The 20,856-nt window shown below is 42.5% G+C and overlaps 1 protein-coding gene across 9 annotated transcripts in view; it reads right to left on the reverse strand.

Moving 5' to 3' along the window:
• Positions 1 to 20,856, reverse strand: part of LOC105829490 (teneurin-m) — a 533,228-nt gene that overhangs the window by 391,303 nt on the left and 121,069 nt on the right. The window contains exon 1 of one of the 9 annotated variants that reach the window (XM_036289431.1): positions 1,858 to 9,447. The exons of the other annotated variants lie outside the window; for them this stretch is intronic. The gene's annotated coding sequence lies outside the window, so the exon portion shown is untranslated. Of the gene's footprint in view, positions 1 to 1,857; positions 9,448 to 20,856 lie in introns of those variants that run through there. 9 annotated transcript variants of the gene reach the window in all.

Below are 20,856 nucleotides of genomic sequence, written 5' to 3' on the forward strand. Positions count from 1 at the left end.
CCGAAATATATTTAAAAAAAACCGTAATCTATTTTCGGCACAAACATGATGAAATAAAACTATTCTCATGTTGTTTTTTTGGTAACCAATATCATGGAAAGCCGGAGCAAACAATAATTCTATCAGACTTAACTGAATTTCAACACTTGCATTTGTATTTATTTATACAGCGTAAAGTCCGTGTGTGCATTGCAGAATTATGATAAAATTATATTTTTTTGCAAACACTTCTCTCTGTTTTTTTTTCTATAAATATTCTTGAAAAATATAATAGAAAGAATGCTTCAGAAACCCGAGGAAAAAAAATTATTGTAACTGTACGTTTTTTTAGTGATATTTCACGCGATAACGCCATTTAATACACAAATGTAAAATTATGGAGAACAAGATTTCCCGTAGAAGAGACAATATTATTAATCATAATACAGTTTTACTTTTAAACAATCAAAGAACTCGTTTCGTGGTAGCTTCGCGAAGATGAGGATCGAGTTTATCTTTCACTTTCCATACGGGTGCCCTATAAGTACGAGCTCGCGTCGGTGCCGCTCTCTTTTAGGATTCTCCGTGTGGTATAATGGAGTGATACGAAACAAAACAGAGAAAACAAAGGAAACCGCAGGCACGAGAGTGGGTTTCTGGCTCGGACCAGCCACGTGCTGGTACTACCGCAAAGCATACGCCAGCATACGCGACCACGGGCGCGGTACACGCGGACAAGTGTACGCCAAGAAGATATAATGGACAGCTGGCAATTCTGTCTCTTTCTCCCTATCTGTTTCTTGCGAATGAAAACTGTCTGCTAAAGAGCGCCGTTGCCTGTTTATTATTATAATTGTAAATAAATGTTGAGTGTGCTCTTGTTGAACACTTCTTTTCTCAAATATTTCCGACTAGGATTTCCGTTTTATTTGTACTTAAAATAAAAACATCGTTGAAAATAGTGTAAGTAGGAAATTGTTATTTATCAAATTATATATGTTAAGATATTGAATACTTAAATGTTTGAACAAGCGTTAATTTTAATATAAACTGAAAGCGCTCTCATTATGCTGAGAACGTTAAGCGCGCCTTTATTATACATGGTCGTCGAATAATTGTCAAACTGTGTAACGAAGAACTACTGCTATTTATCAATTATTAACGTTCGCAGCTCTCAGCTAATATTGACACGTCCGTGTGCTTTGTCGCGCGTACATCGCCTTTTGCTGACCGAACTGAATAGTGATAGGCCAATCGTGCCGCGATGTTAATTCCTGAATTATTCCCGCCAAATCGAATCCCCATTTATTAATTAACCCGCGGCACGAAATCCCCCCCCTCCCCCGTCTGCCTCTCTTGCCCGCCTCTGTGTCGGTATACGGCACGGGACGCGAGGCATGCTGCTAGCAGCAGCGCAGCGACACGTATTTCCCGGCAAAATTGGGCTGACATGCCGCGCGCGGAATACACATTGGGAGTCGGGAGTCAGTCGATTCGATCGTCGGACGATTGCCTGTAATGCCGGGTACGTGTAATGCAGCGGCGCGCCATCGTCACACGGGGAAACTGTGGGGCTAACAAGGTTCGCTACGCGGTATCGCGGTATCAAGGGAGCCCGACGTCGTCTGGATGCGAGAGGACCGCTGTGTAAATGAATTAATGCGTCGTTACAACTTGGACGATTGTAATATTTATTCGTGCGTTGTTACTCGCGGAGGCTGGGGAGACCATTCCGCCGGGCCGCCGCGCAATTCTCAGCTGGGGATAATAAAATCAAATGCGATGTTGAAACACATCGACGCCGAAAGCGAAAACGTTCTTCAAGCTTTATTGTAAAAATAAAATGAAATTATTACTTACAGTTTGTTCATTACTTACATTTTCGGGTTGTTTTCCGTCTGTATATAACATTTTGAGCATCGACCGAGATATTTTTAGCGGTCTAATCTTGCGGTTTTATCCGACTTTATCTTTCGTTACATATTTACGTGGCTGTATTGATCCATTATGAATTTTTAAAGACGAAGTGTCCAACGCTGTCGCATAACTGACACCGTGCGTTTCGCATTGTCAGGGGAGAGTCTGTGATGCAGCGGGCAGCAAGAATTAATGCGTAAACGAATTATATCGCCGCTGCATCGGCTAATTAGAATATTTATCAGGCGCGCACACACACACGCAGCGACGATTCCGCAGCATGCGAGCCGATGCTAACCAGAAACTGGTTAATATGCACGTACATAGCGGTCCAACGAAATAGCGGGTAGACCGCGTTGCGCGACGTGCGCGCGCGTGTAACGTGGACGCATCCCTGCACTCTCCCGTTTAATATTTCAGTTCCGCCACCACCGCCGTCGCACGCGGATTTCGGGAACGTTCGTCCTCTCCTCCGCGTACCGCCAATTCCCATGAGTCTGTTGAAACAACGATGGACTCGCGTTTCGAAACCTCCGCGCCGCGCGCACGGAATGTAATGCCCCTCTCCCTCGAAAAGAGCCTCGGTGTCGTCCGGCCGGAGAACTGGGCTCTGGGCTTGCGATTTCCAGCTAATACGAGATATACGACGCGATTTTCGCAAGGTAAACTCTGCGCGAGACTTTTATCGCCGATCGTAAGCAACGTAATAATTCTGACAGTATAACCGAAGAAATTGCTGTCTGTAAGTTTTAGCGAGGAACCGTAAACAGATCTTGCGATATGCGAGAGTAAATGTTTACTTAACGACGTAACTCGCATTATAAATATTTTTTTTATCAAACCGTTATGTAAGTACTGTTGTAAAACGTGTGAGATGAAGCCGAGCTAATTCTTCCTCGACGCGTATAATCGCGTACCGGACGCGTGCTGTTCGCACAGTCACGTCGTTATTCGCTGTGAATAACATCGAGATATCCCGATGTTAATCGAGCGTTCCGTCGGTCGCGAAACCACCCAAGTAGAGTGGCAGGAATGGGCAACACGTGTTCGCGTTGACGCGGGTAGCGGACTGTTTCGCACGTCACGATTAATCTTACATGCGTTCTGCGAAACGTAGCGCGTCTCACGAGCGACGACGAACGAACACAAGCGCGCATGGAGGAGGATCGCGGTGACACGTACAGTCGTCGGTTTAAGGGTAACTGCGGGCGTGGGGGAGATGAAGACCCGTGATCGTGCGCGATGAAAGGATGCGCGCACTGGATGCTGCGGGAGGCAAGCGCGATCAAGACATAATGACGTTGTTCCCTTATCGGTTAGATCTTCCGCGCGTAGGCGGGGATCCTCTCCCTTCGATTCTCGCCTTCTTGTTATAACTGCCTTTCGCAGCCCTTCCAACGTGGATCTTTGAGTGAGGTCTCTCGCCCGAGAAGAGAGAGAGAGAGACGTGTATTCCGCGAAAGACTAGCTCTCTGTAACGCTTTTGTCACGCGGCGAGACGTAAAGCAACAAATATTCGAAGTCGCATCAGTTTCGTTAAGGAGGTCGAAGTTTGCGGCATTGTTCAAGACTGATATTCGTATAAAAGCATTGACTGTGTGTGCCGACAAATGACCGCGTGAATCTTGCTTCTTTTTTCCTTTTTGCTGAGATTCGACCGATCTCGTAAGTGACGATTAATCAAGTGCGCGAGACGTCTAGCTCGCCCGATTCATTGTGACGTGTTTATACCACTCGTAATTAATTACGAATCACGCGGACTGTCTTCCAGGAACGCTTTTGTTGTTTAATACGCCCGTAGACCGCGTCGTACGCCCGAAAAGGTGGCCATTCAACAAAATAGCGCGTCAGCCGGGACAAAGGCGTACGTCATTGCCGCGGATACAGAGAGAATGGAGATTGCCGTCGTCCAATGGCGCGAGGTGGAGGCGCACAATTTGTCAAACGTTGACGCTAAGCCGCTAACTTTGCCGTGTAGCGTCATAGCTCATCTTACGAAACCCCGTTGTGAGACTTCCACCTTCCCGTCGTCGCTGTCATCTGAAGGTTACCGCGTGGTTCGGATCCACCAGTTGTCTCGCCAGGCAAGCAAGCGTTCCCTCGGTATTCCGAGAGAGCTCTCGCATTCTCTCAACGCGAGCGCGGGATTCGCGGCTAATTATACCAGCCCACGAAAGGTTGGGCACGAAATTTTCGACGTATATACCAAATGGCACCGAGCGAGCGAGGGGAGAGACCTTCCTGGGATTTGCTCGGTTTAAATCGTGATTATCGTCTCAAGCCCCTATTTTTATCCTCGTTATCGTCGCAACTGCCACTATTTCCAAATATATAATTTGTTTAATACGACGAGTTCGTGTGACGAATGAAAATAACGAGCAATAATATACTCGAGACGGTTGAGAGAGTATTTAGAATTGCGCGCTTTTAAGCGTGATTTTTTTTTTTTTTGCCAATTGACGTTCCGCGACATGCATTTAAAGAGTTTGAAAAATTGAGCTGGCCTATATTTCGCTTCGAACAGCGATCCGGCAAAGTAAATTCACGGACGGGAGCATTCTGGAAAACGACATGTGCGCCAGTTGGCAACTGTCCTGCGGTTATTGGAAGCGTATACAGAGTCTAGTCGTTCGCTGGAACTCGTGACGTTTCGACTATCGGGAAGTTATTAGAGGATAGAAGGCAGTGGCGGTAGAGTGAATGGCTGGTTAAATGGCAGCTGTATACGTGTTAAGAGTTCGATGCGGTGCACCCTAATGAATTTCGGAACTCGAAATCGTTCGCTTCCATTTACGTGTCTCACGCCTGGAAATTCTGTAGTTGGATGCCACGTTAGGCGACACAGCGCGAAAATTGCGCGAGAATTTCTTTAAGCGAGCGTTTCGCGACCACAAATGAATAATGCTGCCGCGCTGAACGGCTGCAGATCGATTTCGCTCAGACATGCATGCACTTGCGTTCCTCTGCTGTAATAATGCACTCGGTATACTTTGTTCCGCGTCCCGTCCGCATTAAGAAGCGCGCGCGTATTTACGCGCGGCGATTATTCACGTCGATTATTCACGACGCAGCGTCAGTGTCTAGGCGGCGAATCAATAAGCCCGTATTTGCGCGCCTACATCTCAAACAGTCGCGCCTTGCTAATCGCTTTTGCCGACAATATATACGGTAGAGGAGTACATATCTACAAGTCGGATCGGTGCGTGTGATTCTAACTGCTCGATGAGTTACGCGAGCCGAAAACCATGAAGCCGGGATATAAACGCGCACACGTTGAAATGGAAACTCGCGTTTAATGCTGCCGTATGACATAATTGCCGCCTGAACGATTGTTTGTCTTTGCTCGATTCACGTGTCACGAGTCGTAACTTAAGATTAAGTTTGCCTGCACCGAGAGGCTGGCATTTTTCGAGACAGCAGATCATTAGACGAGAAAGCGATTGGCGTCGAAGCGTTTTCACGCGTTGCGCAATGAATGTAACGAATAAAGAAAGATTGATCGTGACAGCGGTCAAGATACTGGCGCCTTAGACGTTTATCGTTCCATTTACGCGTCAATTATCCGGCATTAGATTGTCACAAAGTGGGAACACCTCGTTCCCAATTCGGCGTGTTTAATCGCCGAAGAACATCTTGAAGAACATCGCGTAACCGATAAGCGGTGTGCATGCATTACAGGGTAATAACACGTTCGCGCAGAGCGCAAGTGACTTAGGGACGGAGCAATGGGGTTAAGTGGCCGACAAATGTAGCAGCTGGCACGGGTAGAGAACTCGTCTTTCCTACTCGATCACGAGATCGATTCGGCGCTACGCGAGAGAGAGCACTCGCAAGCGCGCGCGCGCGCGCACGCTCGCCACGGACGCCTTTGGCGACACGGACAATCTTGGGATTGGGAGTTCGGGAAAGTCGTTGTGCTCGGTGATTACGGTTAAACCGTCAACGGTACCGGCTGGTTGGCTCCGAAGTCGGTGCCAAATTACCAACATCGGCGAGAACCGGAGGGACCGCTTTCCTGTCCAATCTAAACAAGCGGAGCATAAAGTTACCAACTTTGCCGACGCCGCCTCTCCTTGTCACCGGCGCGGCGCGCCGCTAGCAGCCTGGACGGCAGCGGAAAGGTGTCCGATACAACGAACGACTAAATAAATTAAGCTGGCAATTTAATTCGAGAAATCGCTGATTTCGCAGCGCGCTTTGATTTATTTCCAACCGCGTGAACGAGCGGTTTCAATGTTACGCTTCTAGACGGTCAAAGTCCGAGCGATAACGAAAGAAGACGCTATTCTACCGCATGAGAAAATGGATAATAGGAAGAGCGTTTCAACATAGCTGAAGATAACGTAGTTATCGATGTCGCTTTTAAAACTCTCAGAACATGAAATAATATTTCTCTATTAGTATTCACTAAAATTGCTGACGGTGCATGCGATGCAATGCACTTTTCTCTCTTTTTCGTGACTTGGATATCTTTACAAGCTATTACTACTCGAAAGTTCAATGTTAGAAAAATACAAAATAATCGGTCTCTCTTCTCGTCTTGATATACAGAGCGTCGATATCCTACTGGCCTACTAACGGAGGATTCCCTTTATCGGAGAATGGAAATATGATTCGCAGGTAAACCCTGTCCACTTCAATTTCCGGGATTATTTCCTTTCTTCGTCTATTTTCTCTTTTTATGTTCATTTTTCTCTCTATCTTTTTTTTACTTTTGTCTTCGCCCGCGCCTCTCGCGGTCTTTACGACCCCCTGGAGAGATCGATGTTTCCGCTTCGAGATACCCGCGTTACCCCATTTTCTAGGACGGCACTCGACCATAAAGGGAGATAAGGAGGACGAAGTTTCGCCCGGGTAAAAACTTGTAATGCCGACGCCCGTTCGCGGGCATTTAAAATCCGTAAATTTTCATAACGCCCGTCCAAAGTTTCGCGCCACTCGCCATTAGTAAGCAGACGCTCGTCGTTTTCTGCCAGGGATACCGATACGTTCAAACAAGTTCTACGTCTTTTACAACGTTAACAGTGGGTCACGTTCTACCCGCGCATGATTTCATCTTTAAAGCTGAGACCGCATGCATAAACACGCGATACGCCGCGCCGTAGTAAATAGAAGTTAACACGAGCTATGATACGGAGTCAATTTTCAAACTTTGCTCTTCGTTAAATTAACGTTGTTATGTACAAATAAACACTAGATATAAGTTTCTATAAAACTTAGACCGTGGACAATTAGTTAGGTTGTCACTTGTGCCACGAGTCGGTGATTTTAAAAAGGACACTTATAAATAATTCCAAGTGACATTCTTCTCTAGCTCGTTCAAAGTCCATATTGTGCTTCGTTAATTATGATCAACTCGGAATGTCTCATACTGCTGCGCAGCTTGTTGACTGTCGACGATATTATTAAAGGTTAGATTAGGATTCTCGGATGATGCTGCACGAGCTATTCTCTATGGATATAATGGTAATTAGTCTTATCTGCAACCAGCAAGATTGTACGAGAGGGCTCAAGCAAGCGGGAGGTATGGCAGGGAGAGTTTCCAGACTGAATTCCTGCGCATTTCTCTTTGCGTCTACAGTGCTGCCTAATATCCTATGTCCTGACAAAATCTAACGTCGGATCTCGACGTTCTCGGCCTCGGGGAGAATGCCAATTTCACTCTCCCGGAAACTAGTTCTGAACGAGTTCGATTATCTTTCCGGATATAGAACTCGGCGTTTTGTAAAAAAATTTCTCCACGACTGTGTCTAACGAATGCAAAGTGGCGTCACGGGGTTAATGTTTCCCGAGTCGATGCTTATGAATTTTAATCTGGAGAAATTACTAAGCTATCAATTTTAATTAACGACATTTGAATATTATCCATATATGAACGATATTTAGAAGAGGAATCAATTTAAACATGAACTTTTCTTCAGAGGGATCCAGGTCACAATAGAATACAATATTATTTCTGTAATACTAAGTCAGTTTTGCACAAATATTTCGGGATATTTACAGCGTGTGAAATTTATTATTGAAAAGCCCCGATATCATATCCTTATATTTTCGCAACGAGCCTCGGACTCGTTCATTGACACTGCACGGTTCGTGTCGCGACGCCATTACGCAAATCGTTCTTGCCGGTGTAAGCGGCCGTCGTCGCCGTATTCGTTGATGACTCTCTGGAGAAACGGTCGCGTACCTATCCAAACATCGCGTTGGGGTTTGCTGGAGGGGTTGAATTCGCGACGGCTAGAGCGCGGGGGAAGCGGGGGATTGCTCGGTGAAACCCGGAAAAAGAGTACGTGCATTTCGCCGAGGACGGTTTTAGAGACAATCGAGCCGGAGCTTGTTGCGTACAAAAAGCACGACTGTATGTTACGTCTGAAACGACGCACCCGGTCCCATTCTTCCGTGTGCGTGTGCCTGTGTGTGCACTCGCAAACGGGAAAATACCTACGTTCCCAGAATATACACGCACTCTTGCTTCAGGTACGCTCAGACGGGCGAACCTGAAGAGACGGAGGAAAGGGGCAGATTCGTGGAAGAAGGACCTCTCGACGATTTGACTGCGCAGCACTCGACTCAAATTATTTACAGACAAGCACATGCGCGTCTTTCTATGATTTTATTTGATTTCTTTTTTTTTGCGAAAAGGGGAAAATGAATTTTTACATTCTAATGTGTGGAGGGAAAAATACGAGCTTCTCTCTCTTCTTAAACGAAGTCGGTCCGATCGTTCGCTGGCAGCACTTTCTGAATTATTATTTCCCATAACGTACAGGAATGGATAGAAGTAAGGACGAACTGATTTTTTTCCCTGCGGTGGCTAGGATCATCGGGTCGAAGTGCCAGGAAAGTCAAATTGGTTATATCATAAAATACTGAGTCTCGTTCTTTTTACGACTATACTCCGCTCGGTTAAGGAATGCCGGGGAGCCAGCAGCATTTCGATATCTTCCCCTCCGGACGAAGTATGAGCGGCAAGTCTTCGAAGAGCAGTTTATCTTAAATAATTTCGCGTCGTGCAACGCGGAATTTTATCGGATGCATGACCGTAATTTCTTTTCTTCTCCTTTTCCTTCTTCATCTCTTCGCCCGATCATAATTTCAACGGTATACAACAGGGATCGCGCCAGAAGTTTCTTCTTGTTCGTCATCATTTTTGTTTACGTAATTGTCAACAAAAGTATTGAAGTTTTCATGGCGCAACGATGCTACTGACTGATATTGCGAATAAACTATCAGCTCGGTTTAAAATGCCTTCTCGTAGCAAAAGTAAATAATTTTTGCGATTTCACATATTCAGATCGCAGATGGGAATTACATGTACGAATCAGACACATATGCACATGCGTTTTAAATAAATCGCCTGGCATTACGGCAGAGAGCGTGTCTGCCCGGCGGCCGCGATTAACTTGACGTCTTCTAAGGACGCTTTTCGCACACGATAGAAAGCGCGTTGGCGGCGTAAACGCACCTTACCGTTGAAAGACGTTACGCGTGCGGCGTGAACGCTCGTTACGTTTAATGAGAACGCACGGCGAGAGAGAGAAAGAGAGAGAGAGAGAGAGAGAGAGAGAGAGAGAGAGAGAGAGAGAGAGAGAGAGAGAGAGAGAGAGAGAGAGAGAGAGTAACGTGAGTAATAAACTCGTTGTGAACTCGTGCCTGCGAGAAGACGTTGTCTAATGAGATGTGGATGTATCGGAGAGGATAGGGAGTAAACGTAGCGCGTCGCGATGCCGGAGCGACGGAGCGTCCGCTCGACGATCCGTTCTCTCCTGCGTTTTGGGGAACGACGCGACGCGATGCGACGCGACGCCTCCCGCGATCGCCCCGAAATGTAATAGCATGTCATTAGATTCTAACGTGTTTGCAGGTTCTCTCTCTCTCTCTCTCTCTCTCTCTCTCTCTCTCTCTCTCTCTTTCTCTCTCTCGCACGCGCGTCGTCCATTCGCTGACAACGCAGCTTACGAACCTGATACAACCTAATTACCGCGTGTGCGCGCCAGTCTCTCGGCTGCGTCTAACCTGTTATTTCCACCCGATAGTATGGGCTAATGTAATTATATATCCATCCCGCTTTTGATGCGGCTTTAATCTGGTTCGCTTTCCGCCAGCATAACACCCCTCTGCCGTTTCCTTTCCCTCTTTTCCTTTCTCTCTCTCTCTCTCTCTCTCTCTCTCTCTCTCTCTCTCTCTCTCTCTCTCTCTCTCTCTCTCTCTCTCTCTCTCGCTTTCGTGATATTATCAAAATGAAATAACAAGTTTCCGGTCGTTGTTCCGCATTTAATCACCGCATCGTGTTTCGATGGTTTCACTGGTGCCAAGTGTTTTTTAAACGTGAAGTCTCAAAAATGGTTAAGGCAATCAATTTTCCACGATACATAGTGGATATATATATATATATATATATATATATATATATATATATATATATTTTTTTTTTATGTATATATATAGCGTAAAAGAGTAACGTTTGCTCACGTCGAATCGATGAGTGAAATTAAATAACAAAATGAATGATTACACGGAGATATTATTTTTCATGCGGAAACCTCGCGTATGAAAATATTATTCGATGCAAGATATGCGTGAATTGTTTATTTAAAAATCGTGTCACAAATAACAATGATAATGTACAGGCAATGTTACGCTTGAATAATTTAAAATTCTAAGTCTAAATAAATTACATGTAAACGTATATCCTAGATAAGATAAAGATAATTTAATTTTAAATTTACATTGCGCTACTGTTTTCTGACTTGTGCAATCTGCTATTATCACTTTAAAAAATTCTCCTTTTGGAGTAAATGATAACTTGGAGATTAAATAGGAGATCGAATAGATTAGATAATTTAAAAAAGGTAATACTTTTTAACTTAAATTAAAGAAAGGGATAATATACATTATAATAATTTAAATAAAGATAAGACAAAGTCGTTTCTTCTTTAGATAAATTGATATAGATAACGATAAATAACTGCAGAGGCTATAGCTAACGACACATTATCATTTTTTTCTGCAATGAATGAATTATTCAAGTTTAGACATATTGCCATGCACGTGCTAATTAAGAAAAGATCTTTCCGGCATTTTCTATTTCTTCGTCGAATTTTTACTATTTTCTTCGAACGATTAAATATTACATATAATTGTACAAGTTTCGCGTTACATCGACAAGTTCATCGAACTTTACCTGTCTGATGTAGCTGAAGCTAGCAGCCAAACGTCGAGCGGAAAGGGCCGAACGTCATATAAGCGTTTCCAGGGGGCACAATCAAATGTTAAAAATTCCCTGGTTATGAGATTTTTAACAAACTTTGAAAAATTTGCATAGAGTTTAGTCATTATAATACATAATCGATCATTCGCGAGACGACGTGTATTTCCCTAATTGTTGTAAATATTTAAAAAATTAATTTTTATCGTTTTTTGCGTCTCACGCCTAAACGCAAAGTACGATTTCTTCCAAATTTGGCTGGAAGTATCTCTCCGTAACGTTCAATCGAAAGATCGATCATTCGCGAGACGACGTGCATTTTCCTAATTGTTATAAATAATTAAAAAATTAATTGTTATCTTTCTTTGCGCCTCACACCTAAACGCAATGTACGATTTCTTCCAAATTTGGCTGGAAATATCTCTCCGTAACATACAATCGAAAGATCGATCATTCGCGAGACGACGTGCATTTTCCTAATTGTTATAAATAATTAAAAAATTAATTGTTATCTTTCTTTGCGTCTCACGCCTAAACGCAATGTACGATTTCTTCCAAATTTGGCTGGAAGTATCTCTCCGTAACGTTCAATCGAAAGATCGATCATTCGCGAGACGACGTGCATTTTCCTAATTGTTATAAATAATTAAAAAATTAATTGTTATCTTTCTTTGCGCCTCACGCCTAAACGCAATGTACGATTTCTTCCAAATTTGGCTGGAAGTATCTCTCCGTAACGTTCAATCGAAAGATCGATCATTCGCGAGACGACGTGCATTTTCCTAATTGTTATAAATAATTAAAAAATTAATTGTTATCTTTCTTTGCGCCTCACGCCTAAACGCAATGTACGATTCCTTCCAAATTTGGCTGGAAATATCTCTCCGTAACGTACAATCGAAAGATCGATCATTCGCGAGACGACGTGCATTTTCCTAATTGTTATAAATAATTAAAAAATTAATTGTTATCTTTCTTTGCGCCTCACGCCTAAACGCAATGTACGATTTCTTCCAAATTTGGCTGGAAGTATCTCTCCGTAACGTTCAATCGGAAGATCGATCATTCGCGAGACGACGTGCATTTTCCTAATTGTTATAAATAATTAAAAAATTAATTGTTATCTTTCTTTGCGCCTCACGCCTAAACGCAATGTACGATTTCTTCCAAATTTGGCTGGAAGTATCTCTCCGTAACGTTCAATCGAAAGATCGATCATTCGCGAGACGACGTGCATTTTCCTAATTGTTATAAATAATTAAAAAATTAATTGTTATCTTTCTTTGCGCCTCACGCCTAAACGCAATGTACGATTCCTTCCAAATTTGGCTGGAAATATCTCTCCGTAACGTACAATCGAAAGATCGATCATTCGCGAGACGACGTGCATTTTCCTAATTGTTATAAATAATTAAAAAATTAATTGTTATCTTTCTTTGCGCCTCACGCCTAAACGCAATGTACGATTCCTTCCAAATTTGGCTGGAAATATCTCTCCGTAACGTACAATCGAAAGATCGATCATTCGCGAGACGACGTGCATTTTCCTAATTGTTATAAATAATTAAAAAATTAATTGTTATCTTTCTTTGCGCCTCACGCCTAAACGCAATGTACGATTTCTTCCAAATTTGGCTGGAAGTATCTCTCCGTAACGTTCAATCGAAAGATCGATCATTCGCGAGACGACGTGCATTTTCCTAATTGTTATAAATAATTAAAAAATTAATTGTTATCTTTCTTTGCGCCTCACGCCTAAACGCAATGTACGATTTCTTCCAAATTTGGCTGGAAGTATCTCTCCGTAACGTACAATCGAAAGATCGATCATTCGCGAGACGACGTGCATTTTCCTAATTGTTATAAATAATTAAAAAATTAATTGTTATCTTTCTTTGCGCCTCACGCCTAAACGCAATGTACGATTTCTTCCAAATTTGGCTGGAAGTATCTCTCCGTAACGTTCAATCGAAAGATCGATCATTCGCGAGACGACGTGCATTTTCCTAATTGTTATAAATAATTAAAAAATTAATTGTTATCTTTCTTTGCGCCTCACGCCTAAACGCAATGTACGATTTCTTCCAAATTTGGCTGGAAGTATCTCTCCGTAACGTTCAATCGAAAGATCGATCATTCGCGAGACGACGTGCATTTTCCTAATTGTTATAAATAATTAAAAAATTAATTGTTATCTTTCTTTGCGCCTCACGCCTAAACGCAATGTACGATTCCTTCCAAATTTGGCTGGAAATATCTCTCCGTAACGTACAATCGAAAGATCGATCATTCGCGAGACGACGTGCATTTTCCTAATTGTTATAAATAATTAAAAAATTAATTGTTATCTTTCTTTGCGCCTCACGCCTAAACGCAATGTACGATTTCTTCCAAATTTGGCTGGAAGTATCTCTCCGTAACGTTCAATCGAAAGATCGATCATTCGCGAGACGACGTGCATTTTCCTAATTGTTATAAATATTTAAACAATTAATTGTTATCTTTCTTTGCGCCTCACGCCTAAACGCAATGTACGATTTCTTCCAAATTTGGCTGGAAGTATCTCTCCGTAACGTACAATCGAATGATCGATCATTCGTGAGACGACGTGCATTTTCCTAATTGTTATAAATATTTAAAAAATTTATTTTTATCGTTCTTTATGTCTCACGCCTAGACGCAATGTACGATTTCCTCCAAATTTGGCTGGAAATATCTTTCCGTAACGTACAATCGACTGATCGATCATTCGCGAAACGACGTGCATTTTCCTAATTGTTATAAATATTGAAAAAATTAATTTTTATCGTTTGGAGCCGTGAAACCGCTATGTCGTCGTCGTCGGCTCTGGTTGCTACAAAAAGCTGTTATGTACTTAAAAAAAAAATTGCTGCATTATTCTGGTAATCAACTATGTTTTGCAAAAATGCATTTTCATAAAAATTCCTCATATACGGTTAATTAAGTCGTTCTAGCCGATAGAAGCGACTTCAAAAAATATTTTCGTAGAAATTTGAAGACATCGTTCCTTGTATTTATCTGACTAATGTAATTAACAATTTAAAGAACCACTAAACAATTAATAACGATTGCGAATGAAAATCTCATAACCAGGGAATTTTTAACGTTTGATTGAATGGTGCTCCCTGGAAACGCCTATATGACGTTCGGCCCTGGCTGCTCGGCGTTTGGCTGTTGCCTTTGGCTGCTAGCTTCAGCTACATACTTGTCTGCCGTTTGAACGAATCATGACATTTACCGATACTAATAACTCGTCAATGTGAAAGAACTTTAATAATAGTTAACTCCATTATCGTTAGACTCTGACACAATTTTCTGCAAATATACTTGCATGAGAAATCACAAACGCATTAATACGAGGGAGCAGCGCGTCGTTCGAACCAACGAGGTAAGAGATATTTTATCGACAGTGAAACGCGATATATCCGCGCTATTCAAGCGGTAATTTGCAGCAACGATTCCCGTTTCTGGATATCGATTATGAGCTGACCCGGTTTAATTCAGTTTCGCCTTTCGAGAGTCGATACTTTATAATCGGTGCTGTGTAATCGTGGTTCCGAAAGGCTACATTTTTGGTGTAACCTATGCTTAAGGGAGTCCAATAACGAGGAAGGGCCGGATTTTGAGAGCTGATTACGGCGGACACGTTGCTCCGAAGTGGCTGCTGAAATTCCTAATACCATGGAATTTTACGCCGATTAGGTGCGGCTAAAACACAGGTTAGCATGGGGACAATTGCTGATACTATGTCTTAATGAGGCAGAACGCTCACAAATCTTCGGCTAACAAGACATCTCTGATCGAGGAGAACACCTGAAAAAATTCTTCGACGAAAGGTGTGCCGTCGACAGGTGTCGACAGCTTGCAACAGCGCTACCAATTTTTCAGATTATTAGTTACGTATACAAAGTGTTACAACTGCGAGTAAGCATCCCACAGTTCTACCTAAGAGAATCAAAATAAAAGAAAATATTTTCCCTCATTTCAATATTTGAGGAATGCTTACACAAGTACCTTGATGTTATTTGTAACGTTTTAAATAAAACGACTAATATCTTTATCTACATATATGTATCAATTTCAAGATAAATATATTTCTCTATGTTTATCTATTATGAAATCATTTATCACTCTATATATTATATATGCATATAATGAGCGCTATCTATCTTCTTTTCAAAATTTTTGTCTAAACTTACGTCACGTTTGACAGTGAGTAATTGCTAGCGGGAACATTAATAATGCAATCTAAAAACAAAACCGCTTATGAGAAAGGTGGGAGATGAAATATGTAAAGACAGAAATGTGCGCTATTAAAAAATTTGCATTGTAGTGTTTCATATACATATAATTTATAATATATCAAACAAATATTGTTCTCCGTGAAAATTAAGATACAGATATCTATATCTAAGAGGGATGCTCTTCACATTAACATGTTAAGCAGCTGCGTGAAAATTTGTCGTTTTGAAACGCAGCAATCCAGCACTTTTTATTCAACGCATAATGCCCGAAGAGTATCGCGCATATTATCTCTCGCGTACGATATAAATTTTATCTTACCTCGAGCGCACACGTTAATTTCGTTAATGTCCTGTTACGACGATGAGCAAGGAAGTGAATTATCTGGAATCCGGTTAAACCGAGTGCCTCCAGAAAGGCATAGAGAATGAAGTTTGGCGGCTGGCGGAAGTAGAAAAATTAAAGCAAAATATGGACGACGCGCTTTTTTCCTCTCGAAACAAGCAACAACTTTCAATTAATCTGAATCAACGTTGTCGTTCAACTAATTCTGATATTCTGATTTCGCGATTATTTCTCATCTCATTTTATTTCTACATATCCAATTGTATATCTAACAAGACATTGTTATATTAGAAGTATAAAATAGCTCAGCGACATTGTCGATCAATTTTGTAAAAGAATGTACAACTTAAGAAACTGTAACCTTTGAGAATGCATTATCAACCATCTGTGAATGTGCCTTAGACAAGAAACTATCGTAACAGCTACCTACTTCAGGGAATAAGCCTTCTTTAAGTCCTCTTTACACGAGTATTAGAACATGACAGACAGAGAAGTTGGACCCATTTTACTCCTTATATATAGGTATCTCTTTTTCCTTCTCATCCTCACAAAATTTACATCAAAGGGTTCTGGATTCTCTTCTTGTAATCTCGATCTCGAGAAGGTCTCAAGATACTTTTTGATGCGCGTGATCCGTAAAGAGAATTCCGATACTTTAATCTGATCAGTAATTAGATAGAATGTGCAATAACGTTAACGACGTCTGGATACGGTTACGTTCCTCGAAATCTAATGACGAGAATACATCACGGGGAATCCGATGTAGCTCGAAGATCTAAGGATGCAATTGCGCCCGTTCGATATCTCGCCTTTAATCCACGACGAAATCGTTTTCGTCTAGATACTCAACCGGGAGGAAAGTCTATTAGATCAGTCCGATGCATTTTTCTTCACCTTTCGTATATCCAGCATCTCGATGCCCGCGCGGCTGCGCTGTAGAAGGTGAAACGAACGACAGGTCACCGTCGTTCATGCGAGAGGAAGACGCGCGCGGTGAAAGTGTTTCTCTCGTAACGTTCCGGAAAAAAATATTGCCAAGGAAGTGCGGGGGAGTACGCGGGATAACGCCGTGTAGAAAATCTCGGTTTCTTTTAAAAATTATCCTCCGCTGAGTTCGCGCGACAACACAACAATAGGTTGGATGGAGCGTATCCATCTTCTCTCATGGGGACTGTCCAGGAATGTGCGTCCCCGGGCAGGTCGACGCTTAATAACGATTCCTTTGTTGCGACGGAACTGCCATTACGGACGCGACTACCACTACTAGCTGAGCCAACACCATCACTACCACCGGCGCAACCGCCGGCCGCCGTCGTCGCCGTCGCCGCCACTGCCGTCGTCGTCATCACTATCACCACCGTCGTACCGCAGCCACCATCACCAACGGATAATGAGAAGGTGGCCCGAGGGAGCCACCACGAGCAAGCGGAGGCGGGAAGTTGCGGCGCGGTCGCTCTTCCAACAACGCGCCAGAAACACACCGACGTTGGCCTGGCTGGCTGGCTGGCTGGCTGGTTGTTACTCCTCACACAAAATCGTAGGAGAACCTACAGTGTACAGGGCGCGGACAACGTACACCATAAACACAGTGCATGCCCTGCCGCAGCCGCTGAAGAATCGAGAGAGGGTTAAGCTCGCAAGGCGAGCATCTGCCGACGCAGTATTTTACCCGGCGTAAACGGGCAGCGATTGCCCGACCACGAAACCGCCTTGCATCCCCGATATATATCTGATTGGCGAGATTTAACGAGGAGACCCGCGGCCCGGATAAGATTCATGGAGGAGATCTGAGCGCGCAAGAGAGATGGAGTACCTTCACGCCGTGAATAACGAGCAACGTGAGCAGGGCGTGGCCCTTCCGATCCTCGCATGGACCCGAAAGACCTTATCGGCTGGACGGGGAATTTAGACGCTGTTTCGTACGCGCGCGTATCTGGATTCGGTTAAATCATAAATCGCGCAATTAATAAAAAAATTTATTTCCATTTAATCTTTGAGAAATATTTGTATCTCAAAAGATAATGGATTACTTTAATTACAGTTATCGAATCGCGAGAACGAATGAGAGTAGTTTTGTATGAAATTGCATAAAGTCTAGAAAAGTCAAGATTATGCGCATGTTTACACATGTTTATACGTATTAGTTTTGCAAACTCTCGTAAAGCGAAATTGTTATCTGTCTAGGTCAGAAAGCGTCTGAATATTTATGGTAACATCATGACTTGAGAAGGGTAACATAGTATGAGATACCGTGAAATTTCATATTGCCGATGAGATAGTTCCCTATGAAATTGCCTGAATGGTCCCGTCGAGGCCCACCTCGTAATTTCAGGGCGCGCAGCATAATAAGTCGTGCCCGAGCGTGTTACGTTTCGCATGGAATAATGAGAACCAGGGTTGTTAGCCGATTGCTAAAAAAACACGCAGTCAAATCGCGATACTTCCGTTATGAATATTAAAAGCAACGTCGTTGTAAAACTTAGACAGTTACATTACGGAATTTTCCGAAGCTCGAAGGTATGTACGCGTAAGATATTCTCTTAAAATAACTACAAATTCTCAAATGTATAGAACTAAACGGCTCGCAATAGAGTTCATTAAACGAGCTAGTAGAATCTTAAAAGAAGCATTACCGAGAGCACAAAATAAACGCCGTTGAAAAAGCCGTGTTACGTAAGTATCGCGTATCCATGAATCTGAAGTACGAAACAAATTTACCGTTTCCTCCAGATTTATTGACCTTCGCTAGCCCATTCCACTTTATCTTATAAACCTTATTTAGGATTAATGACGCGGGAACGAGCCGCCGCGAAGATCGATAGCGCCCAACACTTCGTTACAGCCTCGTATTTCTTCGGCTGACAAACAGGTATTTTTCTCGGTGATTCATTTCCGATATCTGTATATTATAGATAATTATATATAGATAATTCATTGCACTTTGTTCAAACTGCTACTCGATAAAGTTAACGCGATATGTACAATTGTTCATAATCTCAAAATGTATCGTTTATCAAATGGATGGGAAATGCGGAGGAGACGCGCAGTGCGGGGGATGATGATTATCGATCGAAGAAATCATGCGCCCTTTGGCTTCGGTATGCTATCGCGGGAAACAAAGTCTCTGCAAAAACTTTAATTCATTCCTCGCTTACGATAGACAGAGCCGTGTCTCTCTGCGGGATGCCAAAGATTTCCGATGGTGGAGATAGGGAATATTAAAAACGTTTGTCTCGTGTGCACTCGCCTCCGATATATAACGACATTGTTCGTGCACGGCTTATAAGATAGAAACTTGAGATTGGATGCTCGCCGAAGTTATATGTACATAAGTCATTGCTAAAATTTATCCCAAGATGGTATGTTTAAATTAAAGCTAATAGAGTTAATAAATGCAATTGGGAATTATAGTAATCTTTTTCTCATACAATTGTTAGCGATTGAGAAATAGCAAAATGACTTTGACATTAAGCCGAAGCCAACGGCGTTTGTAACCGATACTTCTTCATGGGCTTCGATATCCAAGTATATGATCCCCATAAGTAATGTTTCGGACACTGCCAACTTTAATCATCTGGTTCTTTTAAAATAAAAGTTGTGAGATAGTACAATTTAGATGCAGAGCTATTAAAAAAAAATATTTTAAATAAAGTTTTAAAAAATATATATTAATTTCACCAAAAATATATTTTTACAGTCAAACTATGATTTTCAAATATCGGATTCGTAAATTTTCTGTGTAACAAAAATATTTTTTAAACATCAACAATGAAAAAAGAAGCACTATTGCAGTTGCACAACGTGTTACTATTAAATAATGTATGTTACATTTAAGATAAACATCAGTAAAGTCTGGTTAATATTTGAACGCTCTAGTATATTCTTTCATTTTAGGGAGTGACATTTTAGGAAGTGTGTTTTTAAAGACACTAAATATCTTTACTCTCTTAGGAATGTAGACGTCCCCTCGTCCTTAACAAATACCAGACCATCTTAATGAGTTCACAGTTTTCCTCGTATATTCCCCACTTGCTTCTCTCGCTCTGGCGCTTTCATCATTCGAAGAGCGAAGAATCCACTTCGCATCGCGCAGTACCTGCATCGTCATCATCGTCAGTCGCGATAATGAGGACATCGTGTGCCGTTAACAAGACGCCGTCACATCTCGCTGTTCTCCACCCTTCGTACCCTTCCTCCTGCGACGCAGGAATGTCATAACGCGGCAAGCTTACGAATGTGCTTAGCTGACGCCGCATTCTTGCTGGCGCGAGGCGTCAGAATCGTGCGCGTCGTTTTGCGACAGCGAGCTCCTTCTTCGCAGTCGACAGCTTACAACGACCTTAAGAAAACGGAAAGGTGACGCGAGCTGCGCGAGACAGGGCGAACTATTTCTCGTTTTGTGACCGCAATTCGTGAGCGCAATTCGTGAGGACGGCTCGTTAAGTTGTCGCGAAAGATTAAGAAAACACGCATCAAAGTATAGCTGAAAAATTTTAAAAACGTTTGTTTAAAACTCTCGACCGCTTTTAATTTAAATAAATAAATATATATGTATAATACCGTCGATGAAGCATCTGCAAACTCAACATTGGTTGTAAAAAAATAACATCGAGATGAATGAAAAGAGATGTCGAAGTGGCAGGATAATATAATAACGCAAGGCCCGTGTATTAAGTCGCGTTTGTTCAGCTTTTTCTGTACGCTGGGAGCATGCCATCGTATACAACAGACACAGTACAATCTCTTCACTGTCTTTATTAATCGATCAAATATTTTTATAAATATGTATCTCCATTGACACATGTCGCCGATTACAAAGCGAAAATATTTGACAAAGGTGCGATCACATTATAGAGGCAAACGAATAACAGCTGTAGTATCAAACAGTCTCATAACTGGCGGTGTATCGTATTAACATATTAATACGTATCCGCGTGCAACGCATCAGTATGCATGTAAGCCGATGTTCGTCGGGGCTTCGTCGTCCGGCTTAAACGGAGGGTGATCCCGGGGGCACTGCGAATAGACGATCGGGACGAAGAAAGGGGAGAAAGTGGGAGGAGGGGAGAAGAAGAGAGTATCGTAATACTCGTGAGCCTCGGGACGCATTAAGAGGATCATATCGTTCGCGTTCAAGATACGCA

This window comes from Monomorium pharaonis, chromosome 7, assembly GCF_013373865.1.
Source record: "Monomorium pharaonis isolate MP-MQ-018 chromosome 7, ASM1337386v2, whole genome shotgun sequence".
In the NCBI taxonomy this organism is placed as follows: Eukaryota; Metazoa; Arthropoda; class Insecta; order Hymenoptera; family Formicidae; genus Monomorium; species Monomorium pharaonis.